Source organism: Helianthus annuus, chromosome 6 (genome assembly GCF_002127325.2).
Source record: "Helianthus annuus cultivar XRQ/B chromosome 6, HanXRQr2.0-SUNRISE, whole genome shotgun sequence".
NCBI classification, from domain to species: domain Eukaryota; kingdom Viridiplantae; phylum Streptophyta; class Magnoliopsida; order Asterales; family Asteraceae; genus Helianthus; species Helianthus annuus.
Window position 1 is genome coordinate 80,685,976 of NC_035438.2, and position 19,986 is coordinate 80,705,961.

The following is a 19,986-nucleotide window of genomic DNA, read 5'->3' on the forward strand; positions in this document are numbered from 1 at the left end:
CACCCCGTGCTTAAGTCGTAGCCATTTCAATGAATGAGAGGATCCAGGACATGGTCATTAACCCCCCCCCCTCCCCCAAAGGCTTAAAACAAACAAAACAGATTAAACGGGTTATCTCAATGATTTAACCTTCATATGATTAAAAATTCGATACCCGACCAAACGGTACTTTATATACCGTACCCCAAGCCCGTATAAGGGAAAATAAGTTAAAAGTATTTACCTGAGCAATTTATACAAATTTATCCCAGCCGTATACAATCAGCAAGTGCAAATATCTTTCACTGGGCTCCTAAATCTGGAACGAAGGTTTTAATAACCTATTAGATTCCTAACCGATCTTACTTAAGTTTAAACATAGACCGGTTAGTTTTAAAAAAGGGTTTATGGTTCAAACGCAAGATTAAGCGAAGACCGGATAAGAATATGATTTAGACCCGACAAGTGTGAAGACTTGTGTAATATGGGTAAACTAAACACATTCTAGATTTTGAGATGAAAATGATAAGGTTTGACCCGTTTTGGTTAATTTATGCAAACTAGTTATATAAACCGCACCAAATGCGAAAAATGCATGACGGGTAACCAAATGAGTCATGTACAGGTTCCCTAAGTTAATATGCTTAAAATGTGTTATGATATCAGTAGGATACCTTCCATTATCTCCAAAATGGATTTAAAACCAATTTATGCCCTATAGGGGTATTTTGGTCATTTTAAAGATTATAAAAGATATTAAATATCAATTTGAGGTTCTGGTCTAAACTGATCAGTAAAAATATTTATTTTTGCAAGTCATATCAGTTGGGTATTGCATATATGTGAAATTTTATCATTTATAACCAAACTATGTGTCGTAGGGGCATTTTGGTCATTTCACAAAAGTTTTAAAGGTCAAATTTGGAAATCTGAGTTCAAAATTTTTACTTACTGTTAAAGTATAAAAAATTACTTAAAACATCAGTAGGTATTAAGTCTTATGTGACAAAAATAGTTTTAACCCATACTATGCGTTTAAAAAGCGTAAAAAGTCGGTTTTAGGCGATTTTTAGGTTATATAAGGAAAGCTAAGATTTTTATCAGTCCAGAAGGCTTAAAATATTTTATTTATCATATAAAATCAGTAGCAAAAGGTTTGGTATCAAAATGTTATGTAAAACTCATTTTATTAGTAAAAAGGGTATAACCGTCTATTACCGAAATCAAAGCAAGAACCCCATGTTATGATCAGTTTAAAAATTAATAAAAATCTACAAAAATCCCAAAATATTATATTACATCAGTGGGTAAAAGGTTTGGTGTCAAAATTTGGGTTTAAATGGGTTCTATGCCAAAATACCGTTTAATTAATAAAAAGGCTTCAATTTACGATATTGGGCATAACTCCTAATTTAGGCCTCAAACTGATGTCAAATTTCTAGGACAAGTTTATAAATTAGTAATAAAGGTTTTGTCCTCTCATATTTTCAAAAATCTCATTTTAATGTCAAAAGGGCATAATGGTCAGCATTTAAGCAATTAACGGAAAAATGCAAATGAATCGGATAAATAAGGAACCATGTAGTATAACCTCAGAGGGTTTTACTAAATTATATTATGGTCCTAAAGGAACCTTAAAAGGACTTATTACCCACATAATTACCAACTCATAGCCACTTTCAATTCGAATAATGGATGGACCATTAGTGATTAATCACTTAGGCAAAGCTTAATTACGACGGCTTTGACTTTTGGTCATTAAGCTAATTAAACTTGAACTAGAGAAGCTAAAAATGCTTACAAAGACTCTTAGCATGAAATAGGAACTTAAGAACACTTGCTTGAGCTCCAGGAAGTTCCAGAGATGAGTTTGAAATGAAAATATTTCAAGTGTGCAAATGAAGAACTCAAGCCATGGCCTTTATATAGTGTTTTGCAAGTCCTAAGATCAAAGCATGTGTCCCTAGGTTGTTACCAGATGTTCCCAAGTGTCCCTAGGCGGTTAAAACCAGTTGCAAAGTCCATAGAATCGAAAAACTGGCTTACAAAGGCGGTGGAACTGGCTGAACCTGCAGCTGTCCATTATTCTGCCCAGATACAGTCCTTACGGACCGTAAGCTTAAGCCCTTACGGTCCGTATCCGTAATTCAAATTTTTGTCGCCCAGTTAAGCCATTTTACGGATCGTATGGCAAGAGCTTTGCGGTCTGTAAGCCTTCCATCAGAGACAAAATTTTGAGAACTTTTAACATTTGACCATGCAACCTATCATATCTCGAATCTCTGGTCATCATCAGCAGGGAAGGCCCATATGATCAGGTCTGCATTGCCAAGAATGCATTGCCATGCATTGGTTGTCTTGGAGTTTTGTAAAAAGAGGTTATTGAATGAAAATTGTCGATTTTGCACATGGGATTCCAAATTCTTGGATTTGAATATTGAATTATTCATTACATGTTTTACCCGGATACCCATGAAATCTTAATCAGATTTTTATGGGAATGTAATTATATTTTACAAAAGTTGAAAAACGTTAAAAGGTCACTCAGAGGTAATAATTAACATGTTAACACTTTTAATTTCTTCATATATCCTTTTTTTAACATGATCCGGGTTTATAACATGTTTAAGGTCCATGACACGTGTCTTTATTACGAGTTGTTACACACGACTATATGAAGAATATAACAATTCTGCCACCAAGAGTCAGTTTTTCATCTATGCGGATTTAACGTTTTGGCCCATAAACATTATGCACCAGTATCATGACTACCCCACTAAATTCTTCAATCCATGATCACATCATCAAATATGTTGGCTAAAGTTCTAGATGAATTGACAATGATTTACCATGTGTCCCTTCATACGAAGCTAGAGATACCCCTTCGTACGAAGCTGTAAGAATATGACAATTAAGCTTCAAGATCCCCTTCGTACGAACCCATGAAGTGGCTTCGTACGAACCTGTGAAGAATTGACAATTATGCTTTCATGCCCGTTCGTACGAACCCAGATGCGCCTTCGTACGAACCCAGGATATCCCTTCATATGAACCCAGGGGTGGGTTCGTACCAGCATGTATGACAGTTTGAAACCTCCCTTCATATGAAGTTACGCGTTCGTACAAAGCTGAGCTGGTACCTCAAGAACACTTTCAAACACCTTTTTCGATCCAGAATCTTCATTTCTTTGAATTTCATGATGAAACTTCACAGGATTGGTCGAAAATCAATTCTGAACATGATGATGTCTTCAATTTCGAATTCCATCCGTGAATTGATCTTCAATCTGATGTTTTTCTGATATTTAACGTCAAAACTCACAACACATCCAAAATTATTAAGCGTAGGTGATTCAACCAACTGTTAGATCGATTGAATCGGTACCGTAGCTTTGATACCACTTGATAGTCCAGGAAACGTCGAGTTTGACGGAGCTTTGGTCCCGAAGATGATCGGCTCGGTGATAAGAAATGAGTAAAAGATACAGAACGACACCAAATAATTCACTTATAATATGGTTTCTATTAATGTATAAAGTTTAAATACCCGCGAAACTACTTGGACAACATCTCCCCTCTGGGAACCAAAAGCTTTTCCAACACAAGACCCAAGCTCCTCTATATATAGGACTCATAGCTTCGTACGAACCAAGAAAGGTTGCCTTCGTATGAAGCGACTTGGTCTTGCATCCATACGAACCGACTATATCGTCCCTTCGTACAAAGGGACTCCCTTCGTACGAAGCGGCTTATACATCACAAAACCTTTGATTCGTACAGGATTTCATCCTATTCTATATAATATTCAACACACGCTCTATCTACCCTATTCGCACAGTGGCAGACATATAAAATATGCACCAACATTTACAAAATAGTACCAGAAGTCCCTAAAATTGCCTACTTTAATATCCACAAAATAATTGGGAAAGAGTGCGAGACAAATTTTGCAAGTGTAAAAGAACACTTGTTAAGTGTGTGCAAACTAAAAAACTGGAACATAATATAATGCACCCTTTTTAATTGTAAAATCCGAGAGGACCTTTCAATGATATCAAACAAATACTTGTGAATGTGCGGAAATCAAACACAAGTTGATTCAAGGATAAACAAACAAAACCGAAACAATATATAAGTGAAATAAACCAGAAAATCTTGCATTCAACGATTAACGAGACTGATACAAGACTTCACAAAGCTTTCGGTTGCCTATACCTTTCTACGCACTGATCAACCTCAACCTGATGGTAGAGGTTTACTTAAATACTAAACATATATGGGTCGAAACCCTTAGGCCCACTCAAAAACTTATACAAATCCACTTAAACATATCGACCCAAAAGTAAAATGAACAAAACAAACACATTAACCCTTGAACTTTGTAACCCTCTATGAATAAACCTTTAGGTTCCAACAATCTCCCCCTAGGTTTATGCATAGAGGATCTTGAGACTTCAACGACCACTGCTACCACCCAAACGATCCTTGAGTCCACCAAACCCTTTAGTGCGAATATGAATGGCTGAAGCAACAGCAGCGGTCCATCCTTTTGCAATTTCTTCATACTTTTCAGTGGCTCTAATTTGATTTCGAGCTAACACCTCCAAGTCTTCAAGAGCAAGACTCAACAAATCAACTTGATCCACCAAACGAAAGTTCACATCGTCATCACAAACAATCACTGCCTGCCCTAAACGCTCATCATAAGCCCAAAAATGCAATGACTTCAAAGCACCTTTTGGAATCTTCTTCACCAAAGGAATCACTTTTTCTTTGTCAGTAGCTGGCCAGTGAACAATCTTCATTCTCTTGTTTGTGTATGGATCTCTAACGCCTTTAGCTGATTTAACAAGAGACTCCGCAGTGTGCATGGAAGGAAAACCATGTAAAACCTCCCTCTTCAATCTCTCGAAAAACAAATATCCACGACCTCCAGGCTTATCATCCACATAAGGTGAATTAGACAAGTTTGTCAAATCAACCTTTGTAAAAGTCTGAAACTGAGCTGGATTCTTGTACCACTCAACAGGTCCAAGCTTTCTCTTTATCCACCATCTATGACGATCATGATCAAATCCCCAGCTTACCACACCAGATCTATTTCCAACTTTATCATAGAGAGTTTCACCAACATCCATTAAATGATGAGTTGCTTGAGCATCATCATCATCAGGATTAAGATTCTTATTCTTCAGTATAACAAACTCCCTTTTCTTCTTAATTCTCTCAGCCTTTTCCTTTTCTGCAACTGGATCAGTCACCCTTTCAAAGTATTTTTCCATAGCAGCACTTCGCTCAGCATCATCTCTATCAAAGGCCTTTCTTCTGTTTTCTACATCTGTTGGATCAGAAAATTCATGCCCAAATTTCTTCTCTAGCTTTCCACGTAAATCATACACCATATTGAACAACAAACTGACATCTCCTTGAAGTTGTTCAATCTGTTGATCTTTCTTCACTATAGTGTCTTCAAGTTGGATAATCTTGGCGTCTTTATGAATAGAATCTTGTTCAAGCACAACCATTCGTTTCTTCATCTCCCTCATGCTAATAAACTCATCATCACTAGAATCATCATCAAAAAGCATAATCAATGGCTCTTCAATTCTCTTACCACTTGAACTGCCAGGTTCATCATGAACAGTCCCAAAAGGACCTGCATCTTCAGAAGCAATAGATGGCATTGTCTCAATTAAAGGCTCAGAAACAACATTTGCAACTGGTGTATCTGTTGAGGTAGTCTCCAACACACTTCCTTGAGTTTCAGCATTAAACTCAAATATGTCTTCTTCAGCAGAGGTGGTATCAGTGACACTTTTCTCAAAGTCGAAGTCATACAAACCTTCATCATCTTCAGCAACATTCAAGAGTTTATCTTTGTGTTGCTCAACATACATTCCGAGTCGAGGATCCCTCCTTTTTCGCTTCAGAGGCAATGAATCGGGATCCTTTGGGTTCTCACTAGGCTCTTCATTTGATACTGTAAGATTGGAAGGAGGATTTCCCATCTTATCAGTCACAGACTTTAACAACAAAGCCAAATTTTCAGCAGTAATCACAGATGGAACAGTAGAAGCAGCAATGTCAGCTTCAGCTTCAGGAGGAAGCTCTTCATCGTCTCCTAAATCACACCTAATCTCTATGCCCTCATCGTCAGAGTTGATTATTAAAATCTCTGTCTCAGGCTCATCTTCAGTGACACCTTGAGTATCATGTTCTTCAGCAACTATAGCATTTGCAGGTGCATTCATTTGCGCAGCATTCATTGGAACAGGTTGCACTATTACTGAATTGGCAGCTACATCTTCAGTCTCTGCAAATTGACCAAATTTCTCTAAAGGGATTAAACCTTCAAATTTCTTTTCAGTACCCTTCTTTGGAGTGAGAGCACCAAAACAAGCCGGACCCATGGGTTTCAGCTCCAATGTGTTTCCAGATCTTTCCAGCTCTGGATAACTAGCATTGAGAATCATTTGCAGAAATCTTGGGTACATAAGAAACTTGTCCTTTCTAACTCCAATCACATTTCTCTTCATAGCTTCAAAGACATACTTTGAGTAATTGAAAGCTTCGTTTGTTATCACACCAACAAGAGCAGCAGACTGTGTGATGTTCAACTGATCTATACCTCCTCTGTTTTCTGTCATACATAGAATAAACATGTGCACCAAAAGATGCCAGTAAGGATGCACAAACTTCTTTATCAGAGGTGGATACTTCCCTTCATAACTCAATCTAGGAAGTATTGCTTCGACAGTGCCAGCGGGAAGATCAATAGGATTTGTTTCTTGATCATTAAATTGTAGTACCTCTCTAATCATCTGCTCTGTCACAATAACGACCTTTTTCTGAATCTCAGTAACAATCGCTCCCTTTCCATCAGCTTCAAGTGCATCGAACCTTGCGTTTTTCCAGAAATCTTGAATGAGACCTTCATAGATGACTGGATTTTCTCATAATGCATGAATGATACGGCAACTGTTGAGACCTTTCATCAATGAAGTGTACATCTTCTTGTGTTTCTCCGGAGGAGGTGCTAAGTATCCTGCTTGATTGTGTGTTGAAATAAACTTCAAATCCATGTTCAAGAGATTGCGACTCGCAACCACTAGTCTCGAGTCTTCAAGTATTACTGAGTCAAAACCACACAAACACTTTCATTTGTCCAGTTTTTGGATCAAAAACCCATAAACACCCTTTGATTTCCTTGAAGACCAAAACATACTCAAAGGTTCATATTAATCTTCAAATCTTCAAAAATTCATCATCAGATCTTCAAATCACCTGCAGAACTTCAACAACAAAATCATCAAATACCTTCAAATCTTTAAATCTGGACGAGTCGAGACCGGAAGTCATGTCGGAAACAGTGAAGGGTTGCCGGAGTTTTGAGAGAGAATGAGAGAATTTCGGGTGGTCTCGAGTGAGAAATGAGGTCTCGACTCGAGACCTGATTTTTATACCTTATCCCTAATAAGGACTGGGCCTTTGAATTATGGGCCGAGACCAGAGTTGGGCTTAAACCGTTTCACATGAAATTTAAGGATTTCTCGATTAATTTTAATTAAGATAAAATCCTTTAAAAAACCAATTTTCATTTTAATAACCCGATTTAATTTCCGAGCACGTTCTATGAATGCAAAACCAAAACAAAAATAAATAATATAAACTATTATTTACAAAACAAAAATAGGAAATCACATAATTGCTCAGGGATCAAATCACGAGGTTTTGGGCTTGACTTCACTTATAGACACTGATCTACTACTAAATGATCTAAACGATTGCCAGTATTTTTGTCCACTTAAACTCACCTCCCTAGACCTTTTCCATATAACTGCCTGTAACACGTTTTATCATGTTTTGATTTCTTAACAATGAACACCCAAATAAATACTTGTCAAATCCCGGAAATATAAACAGCACACTCTATCATGCAAGTATCTTCCCTACCACATATTTCACAAGTCCAATCCAGATTTCTGAAATCTTAACTGGGAGTTGGTTGAGAAGAGAACAGAATAGATCTTTTGCAGAGATGGTATAGTATACAGATCAAATGAGTTTTTCTCAATTTGATATAGGTTTATTGGGGTTTCTTTTGGGCACTAGAGGGCCTCTTTCGGGTGTGTTAGATCTAAAGTGCGACAACATACAGCTAGGTCAGCATGTATCTGGATGCAGCAGAAGCTGTCGTCGCCTAGCACCTCCAGGTCAGCATGTATCTGGATGCAGCAGAGGAGGTACACGACTTTTTCAGAAAAGATTTCAGAATCAGATCAAAATTGTGTGTATCGGGACAACATACAGACATTCAGATAGAAATGAGCTAATTCCAAGTGACTTTCTTTCCTGGGGTCATGCACAAATTTTAGTTCTGAACAGAAACAAGCAATGTTTCCAGCCTTAGGATAGAGCCTACCAACACATCATACTAGAGTCAAACCATTTCGATACTGGTCTTACATGAGTCAGCCCTCTACCATGATGTGAAAATTCATTTCATTTCCCATCTCATGCAATGCTTCTTTTTGTATTTTTCATTTTTTTAATGTTTTTGTATTTTTCAATTTTCTAATGTTTTTGTATTTTTCATAATTTTCTCCCCCTAAATTTGAGCATAAATAAAAACTACCTAAGAATAGAAAACTTTATGAACAAATTTACCTACGAAATAAAACAAAAACATGCTCAGTCAGTAAAACGGATCATTTTCAGAAAATCCACAAGCACTTGAAATTTCGAACTGCTGACAGGTTTGGTGAACAAATCGGCAGCATTTGCATCTATGTCGATTTGCTCCAATTTGATAAGACCTCGGTCAAAGCAGTCGCGTATAAAATGAACTTTAATATCAATGTGTTTGGTTTTTGAGTGGAAAACAGGATTTTTCACAATTTGTATCGCAGCATCATTATCACAGTATATGGTAGTCTTAAGATAAGTCAAACCGTAGTCCTGCAATTGATGTTGCATCCACACAACTTGAGAGCAAGACGCCGAAGCTGCAACATATTCTGCTTCAGCTGTGGAAATAGCTACCGTTTGTTGCTTCTTGCATTGCCAAGAAATGAGCCTGTCACCCAAAAATTGACATCCAGCAGAGGTGGATTTCCTGTCCTTGTCAGTGCCTCCAAAATTACTGTCAGAAAACTCAAACAGGTCAGAATTCGAATCCCTTGGATACCACAGACCAAACCTGGGTCGGCCTTTAAGGTACCGAAAGATTCGTTTAACAGCAGTAAGATGAGAAGTTTTAGGATTAGCCTGGTATCGTGCGCAATTGCAGACAGCAAACATGATGTCAGGACGTCTAGCTGTCAGATACATCAACGATCCGATCATAGACCGATAAAGTCGTTGATCAACAGAGGATCCTTCAGCATCTTCAGTTAACAACGGTCTTTCTGCCATTGGAGTTTATGCCGGTTTAGCGTCAGTGAACTTGAATTTCTTCAGCACATCGTCCACATATTTCCCTTGATGAATTAGAATGCCCCGTGAATCTTGTTTAACTTGTAAACCCAAAAACAATGTCATTTCACCGAGTGCACTCATCTCGAACTTCTTTTGCATAACTCTCTCAAACTCTTTGCAAAGCTCCTCACTTGTAGACCCGAAGATAATATCATCGACATAAATTTGAACCAAGATTTGATCCTTGCCCACTCTTTTGATAAACAGAGTCTGGTCTATCGTGCCACGTGCATACCCATGAGCCAGAAGATGCTCAGTTAGAGTAGCATACCAAGCTCGTGGTGCTTGGTGCAATCCATACAATGCCTTGTCAAGCTTGTAGGCATATTCTGGATGATCTGGATGAATAAACCCCGGTGGCTGCTCAACAAAGATTTCTTCCTTCACATCTCCATACAGAAACGCTGTCTTGACATCCATCTGATACACAGTGAACCCCATATATGACACGTAGGCTAAGAAGATTCGAATGGCTTCAAGTGGCGCAACCGGAGCATATACTTCATCATAATCCAGACCCTCTATTTGCTTGAATCCTTGGACCACCAATCGTGCTTTATTACGAACAATAACTCCTTTAGAATCTTGCTTGTTCCTGAAAACCCAGCGAGTTCCAAGCTTGCGTTTTCCTTTTGGCAACTCCACCGGTTTCCATACTCCGAGCTTCTCAAACTGGTTTAACTCTTCATGCATAGCATCAACCCATCCTAGTTCCTGCAACGCTACATTAATAGTTTTAGGTTCAATTTGAGAAATGTAGCTAGAGTATAACCACAAATTAATGGTTCCTGATTGGCTTCTGGTTTGAACGCCTGCACTGACAGGACCGATCACATTCTCAATAGGATGATTTCTTTGAACACTTGTTGGAATGACAAATTCAGGTATCGTCTCGTCTAGAGATGTGTGCATTTTGCTTGACTCCCCCTCATTTGGTGCTATCGAACTGTGATTCACGGGAGTGGTAACAGTACACTCTTCAGGAATAGGATCAGCAAACAGTTCTGATCCAGCTGTATTAGGTGAAATTCCACTAGATTGTGCACCTTCAGGAGATTGATGAGACATTTGTTAAGGCAGAGGATGCTGTGTAAACACCATTCTCGGTGGGTCAATGGTGTAATGTCTGAAGCTTCCTTTTGTCTGTTCTTCTTCTTCAGCATCTTCAAAAGACAACGGTTGCTTTGTAGTAGATATGTCTGCATCTGAAGAAACACTTGACAAAATGTTAAATGATTTAAACAAATTTTCATAATCATATAACCAATCTGGTCCAACTCTAGCATCCGTAGCATTTTCTTTGAGCCATTCAATGTTGCACGACTCGACGACCTTTTTAGTTACTTTGTTGTATACTCTATAGGCAGAGCCTTTTGCATATCCAACAAAGAAACATTCATCACCTTTGACTTCAAACTTTCCATTAGAGTCCATAAGTAATAATACACATGGACATCCAAAAATACGAAAGTGGGAAACCGAAGGTTTACGTCCTTCCAGAATCTCATAAGGAGTTTTCATATGATGTTTATTTACTAAAGCATGATTCTGGACGTAACAAGCCATGCTAACTGCTTCAGCCCAAAAGAAACTAGGAAGCTTCGAGTCAGCCAGCATAGTTCGTGCAACCTCGATAAGAGTACGATTTCTTCTTTCAGCTACTCCATTCTGTTGAGGAGTTCGTGGTGCACTATACTGACGATCAATTCCCTTTTCAGTGCAGAATGTATCCAAAGTAACGTTCTTGAATTCTGTTCCATTGTCAGATCGAATAACCTTCACTTTGGTGCTTGCTTGATTTTCTGCCAGAGTGATGAATTGCTTCACTAAGACTGCAGTTTCATTCTTGTGGCTAGGAAAATACACCCAGGTGTAACGTGAATAATAATCAACGATTACGAGACAATAAGCTTTCTTGCCAAAACACATTCACTGGACCAAAAAGATCCATGTGAAGTAATTCGAGCACGGCTTTCGTTGAGGGTGCAGGTTTAGACTTATGAGGTTTTCGATGAGCTTTTCCTTTCGCACAAGCAACACATTTTTCAACCAACATGAAATATTTGATTGGAAGATCACGGACTAGTTGACCTTTAGCCAGTCGGTTCAGATTCTTCATGTTCACATGCCCAAGGCGACGATGCCACAGTAGACCATCATGTTCTGAAATCTTCGAGAATAGGCAAGTAACTTCTTCACACGGTTTCTTGTTCATATCAATCACATAAGCGTTTCCTCGTCTTTCTGCTGACATTAAAAACCAATCTTCTAGAATCACAATCCCTGGTTTGAGCACATAACATCCTTTCTTTGTAAAGTGAACTGAATTTCCTCGATCACAAATCTGAGAAATGCTCAACAGATTGTGTTTCAGTTCAGGAACATAGTTAACATTCTCGAAGCTTAAAACACCGTTTCTTACTGTTCCTTTCAGTGTGATCCTTCCTGATTATCCTCCCGCAAATGAGACATATCCACCATTAAATTCTTTTACATTTATCAGTTGGGATAAGTCTCCTGTCATGTGCCTGGAATAGCCACTATCCATGTACCAAAGTCGCACGGTAGTCCTCCACAGCTGTTCCTGCACGATTAGCGGGATTAGTTAGATCTAGGAACCCAGCCCATGGTGGATCTGGGTTTTCCTTGTGCATCAATATATGTCACTTTTTGCCAAATTAGATTGTCTTTGATCAGAAATCTTGAAGGATTTTTCATGAGAGATCTTTGGCAAAATGTATTAGATTGTGCAGCACCAGTTTTGGGTTTCCAAAATGTGTTTGACCAATTTGAATTATAGTTACCAAAACCATTATGTTGATTTCTCTGAAAACTGTTCCTTTGATTTTGATTTCGACGTTTTGATGTATTCCAATCTTGATCAGAAGGTTTAGTTTTGCGACAGTTGTGCTTCATTGTCTTAGACCTTTCAGTCGTCATTGACTCTGAACAACGATATCAGTTAGACTTGACCTTCTGATTTTGTACAAACTTCTTCTTGGACTGGGCACTTGGGAGTTGAACGCAGTTTCTGGCAATGTGTCCAGCAATTCAACAACTAAAACATGTTTGCCGTTTCATTGAGTGAGTATTTTGAAAATTTTGATACTTTAATGAAGAATCTTTGTTTGGTTTTGAATGATTGGACGTTTTGGTTTTCCTAATATGTTTTGCTTGTGGCTATTCTGAGCATTTTGGTGTCTGCTGATTAGAATTTACACATTCATGTGATGTTGATGAACAATTTGACACCCTTTCTTTACTGTGATCATCATCTAAAGTTGATGTTTTAAAAACATTTTCTGATGACTCTTTATTTATCTCAAACCCTTTTTCTTCTTTACTAAATTCAGTTTCAGTATTTGAACATGTAGAAGTCTCATCAATATGCGTTTCATCAACGCATTTATCATGTGAAACTAATTCAGGTTCAATTTCAACTATAGTTTCCAATGGGATCCCACTAGATTCAACATTACGGATGCCCACTGAGACAGATTCAGAAGAAGAATCACGATACTCTTGATTTTCTTGTGAAGAAGTTTCAGTGGTTTCATAGAATGTGTCCTGAGGGACCTCACCTGTAACACTGTCATCAACCAAGGGGTTAGAAACATCACATTCACAATCATTTACTGAAAAAAATTCATCACCAGACTTATTGTTCAAAGTTTCAACACAAACATTATCAGTTCTGCCCAAAACATCAGGCTCACTAGACGAAACATAAGCACAAAACGACGCAAACAAAGACCGACCAAAAGCAATATCAGATTCAATTTGTTCAAAATAATTTTCAGAAATATTAGAATGAACAACTGGTTCACTCCCAAGAACATCTCCACACTTTACTTCAGAAAATTTATCTGCACATGAAGACGAAGTGTTAGGATCAATTGAGCCTTTAGAAACAAAATTTGTTTGAGTAGACCTCTGCTTCTCAATTGGTCTGTCAGTAAATGATGACTTATTGTTTTTGGGACCATAAGTCATTTTACTTCCATTCATCATCTCCTCCTCAGTCATAGGTAAATAACTATAATTATCATTATAGGGAGGGGGAGTCTGATTGTAACCCAAACCATGCCCTTTCTTTTCCTTGTATGCAAGCTGTTGATCACACAAGTTTTTGACTAATTTGCTGGGAGAATCAAATTTCTTTATATTAAGTTCATTTATTTGATATCTATCTCTGATATCTTCCAGTTCTTTAGTCACGTTGCACAATTTCTCCTGAACGTATAAGAGTTGAGTTGTTTTCACGCTTACATCATCCTTGAGTTTGGTGATGTCTTTTCGCTGAGCTTCAATCTTTTCTTTATAAAGTTTTTCATTTTTTCATGACGTAATATTTTTATTTTTTATATCTTGATAATTTTGAATTAGCTCAGCATTATGAATTCTATAAGCCTCAACTCTTTCTCTACACTCAGGAGTACAGAAAGCAGAAAGTACCTCTTCTTTGGTGAGACCTTTGACTGGAGCTGAAAGAATCTGAGTCATTAGAGCGAGGTTTTCAAAAGCAGAAAATTGATCATTAGAGGTCATGAAAGCAATGTTGTTTGAATTAACTTGATTTTCTGGAGCTGAGATGTTCAGTCGCTCAATTTCTGAACTCCAATCAAAGTTGATATCGGGCTGAACCACCAAGGCTTGAGCTAGTCCCAGAGGTTGAGGACTTCCACCAGCAGCAGCAGCATCATCCGTTATACTCGATGTGGTCACAAGAGCTCTCTCTCGATTAGGTGTAGCGGGCTGGGCTGGAGTCTGTTCTCTACTAATCAATGGCTTGGTGCAGTTTCGAGCATAGTGTCCTTCTTCATGACAGTTGTAACAGCGTAGATTAAAAGGCACTGTAGACGCTCCTATAAATGAAGCACCCCATTTGTTTTTACCAGTTCTTTTCATAAACCTTGTTGCCCTGAACGCTGCCATCGCCATCTGCCATGTGATGTCCATTTCTTCAACATCATCAGGATGAATCTGATGTAAGTCATCGCCACACCATTTAGGAGGATTAATTTTTCCTGCAACAAATGCATTCAAACAGTTTATAACAGAGGCTACGATATCTATATTTTCTTTAGACTGTTGTGTAAAGAAAGCAATCATCTCATTTTTCACAGCGGAAGAAGGAGCAGCAGTAGACGTGTTTGAAGATGGAGCAGCAGTAGATTGTGATGGAGCAGTTTGAGTTGAAGATCCAGAGTAATAGACATTTGCTGAGGTAGGTGGAGATTTAGCAGACGCTGCATTGCTAAACATTTGAAATCCTCCTTGAGACAAGAGAGTTGCGTTGTTGTTGTTTGATGAAGCGGAAGCGACAGAGAACCCTGCAGCTAGCACGCTATTCTTGTAATTAGTTTCTCTTTGTTTGTCATCCAGCTCACATGCCTTGATATGAGAAATCATCTCAGATAAATTGCACCTAGCGAGATCCTTGGTTTTCTTGATCATAGCAACATGGTGATCCCAGCTTTTCGGCAATGCATTCAGAAGCTATCTATTTGTCGAAGCATTTGATGTATGAATTTCTTCCATCTGCATTTGAGTAACCAGTTTGACAAACCTTTGAAGTTGGTTATCAACAGTTTCTCCATAGATATGGTTGAAATTGTTGAAATTTTGTCTCAACAAATTTCTTCGACTCTCCTTCATGTCCTCGTTCCCTTCATAAACATCGATCAGAGATTCCCACAGTTCTTTGGCTGATTTGCAAGTAAGAAAACCGATAGCAATGTCCGGACCCAATCCCATGGTCAAATAGGAAAGTGCTCTTTCATCTTCTTCAACTATTGTGAAATCATCTTCAGTATATTGACTAAGGGGTTTCTTTATTTTCAGACCACTCAGAATATTGACAAACCTTTGAAGTTGGTTATCAATAGTTTCTCCATAGATATGGTTGAAATTGTTGAAATTTTGTCTCAGCAAATTTCTTCGACTCTCCTTCATGTCCTCGTTCCCTTCATAAACATCGATCAGAGATTCCCACAGTTCTTTGGCTGATTTGCAAGTACGAAAACCGATAGCAATGTCCGGACCCAATCCCATGGTCAAATAGGAAAGTGCTCTTTCATCTTCTTCAACTATTGTGAAATCATCTTCAGTATATGGACTAAGGGGTTTCTTTATTTTCAGACCACTCAGAAATCATCTTCAGTATATTGACTAAGGGGTTTCATCTTCAGTAGGACTCTCCGTTATGATCTCCCTTGGACCTCTCAGAATACATCTCCAAATCTTGGAATCTTTCACCTTCACATGTTGTTCAAAACGCCACTTCCATTTAGGAAAGTCATTTGCATCAGTCAACCTTGGAATGCGTGTAGTGGTCCCAACCTTTGAATCCAGTTCTTGTTGTTTGTTAAGGGCAGCCAAGCCAACGTTATTTGCAGACATGATTAATTAATTAATTAATTATGTTTTAAGTCCAAAGGTCAATGTTCAAAGTTCAAAGTCCAAGGTCCAATTCACGTTGCAGATCGTCGATGCGAGTCGAGACCACGGTTGCGAGTCGAGACCAAAAGTAAACAACTCGAGACCTCAGTTAGTTGTGAGTCGAGACCAAAAGTAGACAACTCGAGACCTCAGTTGGTTGCAAGTCGAGACTAGCAGTTGATGACTTGAGACTAATTCTGGTTGCGAGTCGAAACTGGCAAGTTGATCACTCGAGACTAAAGCAGGTTGGGAGTCGAGACAGTGATGTTGACAAGTTGAGACAGCAGGTTGCGATTCAAGACCAAATGTTGACAAGTCGAGACAGCTGGTTGCGAGTTGAGACCTGCAAAACAAATGTGAGATAAAACTGTTGACTCGTAATCCCTGATTTTCAGCACTTTTCAAAATTCAAAGATATCAAAATCTTCAAAATTTCTTTGATCACCAAATCTCCAAAAAATCAGCAAACAAATCACTGAAATCACACGAACCAAAATCAGTAAAATCTTTCAATATTTTCTATGAACAGTTTGAAGATTGAATGATCCAAAGACAGAACATGCAATCAAGACTGTTTTCACTGCAAAACAAACACTAGCAAAAACCGGATCAGCAATATACGATATCCTTGAATCAGAATGATATCAAAACCGAACCAAGAATTGGTTTCTTGGCTCTGATACCAATTGTAAAATCCGAGAGGACCTTTCAATGATATCAAACAGATACTTGTGAATGTGCGGAAATCAAACACAAGTTGATTCAAGGATAAACAAACAAAACCAAAACAATATATAAGTGAAACAAACCCGAAAATCTTGCATTCTGTAACAACTGTCACTAAAACCCGTAATTAGGATAATAATTATCCAATAAGAAAACCCTAATTAAGACACCCAAATAATTTGGCATAAACCCTGAAATTTCCGGAACAATCGGAATCAGGAACAGGGCCCCTAAAACTCGAGGGGGGCAAACCCTAATTGATAATTATCTAATTAAAATCGTTGCTAAAGGCTGATTGGCTGAATTTTTGACTCACCAAGGCTAAGACCCGAACTCAGCTAGGCTAGGAAATAGCTTGCACCCTTTACGGACCGTAAAGGTTAAGCCTTACGGACCGTAAGCCTACCGGTTAGCCTTACGGACCGTAAGGGTTAGGTCATACGGTCCGTAAGCGAGTCGAATTTCTGGCTATAAGTAGCCGACCTTGACACTTAACTGTTGAAACAAAAGCGACGTAGAATCGCTGTCTGTACGTCGAGTTAGATCGATTACAGTCCACAACACACACACGATCACGAGGTGCTGCCGCAATCAGGGTAATAACTCGATCGCTATTACGATTCAACGTCCGATCGATTATAACTATCCAACGATAGTCCGGGTGCTGCTCAAATTGAGCTTGTACTTTGAGTATTCATCGTGATTTCGACTTGAATATTAGAGTGCTGTTCGAATTCGGACTATGCTCTGTTATTTGTTGAGAATCCGATTGAATTATCGAGTATTGCACTGATTAATCGTTGTGAGGGTTTAATCTCGTGAATTGACGTAACTGCTGTATTAGTTACTAACCTGCCTGTGTGTGCATTGTGTTAAACTAGGTTTAATCAAGGCTAATCAGTAGGCTTATCTATTGCTCGTTAATCTGCAATGTGAGTCATTCTTCTTTTTAAACTGTTTTCTCACAGTTTGTGAGTAAGTATTACAAAACTCCAAGTTATTTTCAAAGTTATAATTACAGGGATTAAGTTTATGTAATCACCATATTACAGCCGCTATGTGGGGTTTTGTATACATTACTTGTTTCCCGTCACACTTGGACAAACGGGTGGCCAAGGGGTGATCTGACCACAGTCACAGACACCATTGGACAAATGGGCTAGCCAATGGTTGGTCGAGTGACAAATACTGTGGGTAGTTGGTTTGATATCAGAAACATTGTAATTCCCCTTAATACTGTAATTTATAACTAACGGGTCATTTTAGAAAACAGAATGATTCACTCAGTATTTCCCCGCTGACAAAACCTTTTTCAAACATGTTTCAGGTGATCTGTGTGATCCAGGAAAAGTGCAGTAAAGCACTACAAGCTCAGAGAAGTGGCTCATGGTGAATAAATAAATAAAACATGTTTTGGAAAATATTGATTTCTGTGTAAAATCAACTTATTGTAAATTATGGGATTTTATCCCTAAAAACTTTGTGTAATATATTAAACGAGCATTTTACGGTGAAAAGATCCTGTAATAAAAGACTTCCGCTGTCGCATAAATCAGATACCACGGGATTTCTGTCCCACGGCCCCAGGAACGGGTCAAACCGGGCCGGGGGCCGTGACAGAAATAAGGTGGTATCAGAGCTAATAATTAATAACTATTGAGCCACTGATCGAGCCACTGATTTAAGCCTATCACTGAATTAAGTATTTGACCAAATACTTAATCCTACTAGTTGTCATTCTGTGATTATATGTTTTATTAACTGATTATTCTGTTAGTTACAGTATGGGTAAACAAAAGTTGTCTGCTATCTACCACAAATTAGATATTGCATCTTCTTCTAAAAACCCAGTAAACCTAGAAGAAGGAATCTTTGTCCGCAAGGTAAACTATGAGAATCCTCTTTCCCCAGAGAAAAGGGATTCGATACTTAAAAAGAGTCAGGAGAAAAAGAAACCCCGAACCAAGAAAGTTAGGTTTAACCCAGAAGTCCAGGAATTGGGTAATAGTTCACCTTGGGAAGACAAACTAGACGAAAAATGGGCAAATCTCTATATGCTAGCTACTGTAGCCGAAAATGCAAACCTCTAAATATCTGATAAGTTGGGCTAGTAATAAAAATCACTATCCAGTAAATAAATAAAATCCTAGTGTGTTTATTTCTGTTGTCCTCTGTATAAATTAATATGCAATAAAACTTCAGTGTTTGTTTGTTAAACTTTGTTCCAAAGTTTTAACATTGCATTCTTGTATTTTGCATACATACTATGCCGCATGAGTGAGATATCAGAAGCATTTCAGAATCTCAACTTATATCCAGTGCCTATAGAAGTCTCTTACGACTTTACTGGTTACATTGCTGACATAGAAGAACCTGTGGAATTCAAAGCTCCACCGCTGGAAAAAGCTAAACCTAAAAAGAAGAGAAGATACGTAGGGTGGAGGAAAGTACGCCGTAGGAAACCGGCCACTAGGAGACTTCCTAAAATAGACAATCCTGTAAGTATGAACAAGGGAAAGGAAATAGAAACTGGAGAAAGTTCTAAACCACCAGAAAAAGAAACAGGAATAGATCTTAAGCAAAAGGGAATAGAGATTGGAGAGAGTTCAAAACAACCAGAAGAAATCACGTTCCAGGACGAAATAGACCGTCTACTAGAAAACTGTGAGGTCATAAGCCCGATTCACAATAATTTGTACCCTTACCCGGCTACAGTCCAATTTCCCTTAAACGTAGCACCAACTATTCCAGAACCTTTAATCCACACCCGACCACTGGGCGAACTGGAGGAATGGTGGACAAATGACTGGCAATTCCAAAGCATAGTTAATAGTCCTTATAGTTTCCTTCCACAATTCGATCCAGAACCAATCCCTAATCCTCCCATGAGTAATGAAAATTTAGCTGAGCTACGTCAGTTTGGTGAAGAACTGATAGGCACCGGGAATAGGATCCGAGAAATGGGGGAGCAGATTTCTTGGAAGTACGACGAGAGGGAACGTCGTTACTAAAACTAACAGTGGACCAAAAGATAGGAAGGGTTGGAAAAGTTTGTTTGTATTATAACTAATATAGTAAAACTTTGTAAAATGGGCAATAAAACTTTGTAAGATACGGTGTGTACGGATGCATATACAATATACAAAAACAAAATGAAAGTCGAGAAATCGACAATTTAGGTTGTGCTTGTATGTTGTGATAAATTATGTGCTCATCTGTGCTAATTTGGTTATTAAGTTAGACACTAAACAATTCCTACTAATTAGCAGATGGAAAACGCTAACCATGAACCAATTAATGAAGTAAATCAATCTGAGCAAGAACAGGAAGATCAATATATAACCCGACAAGATATCGAGCACT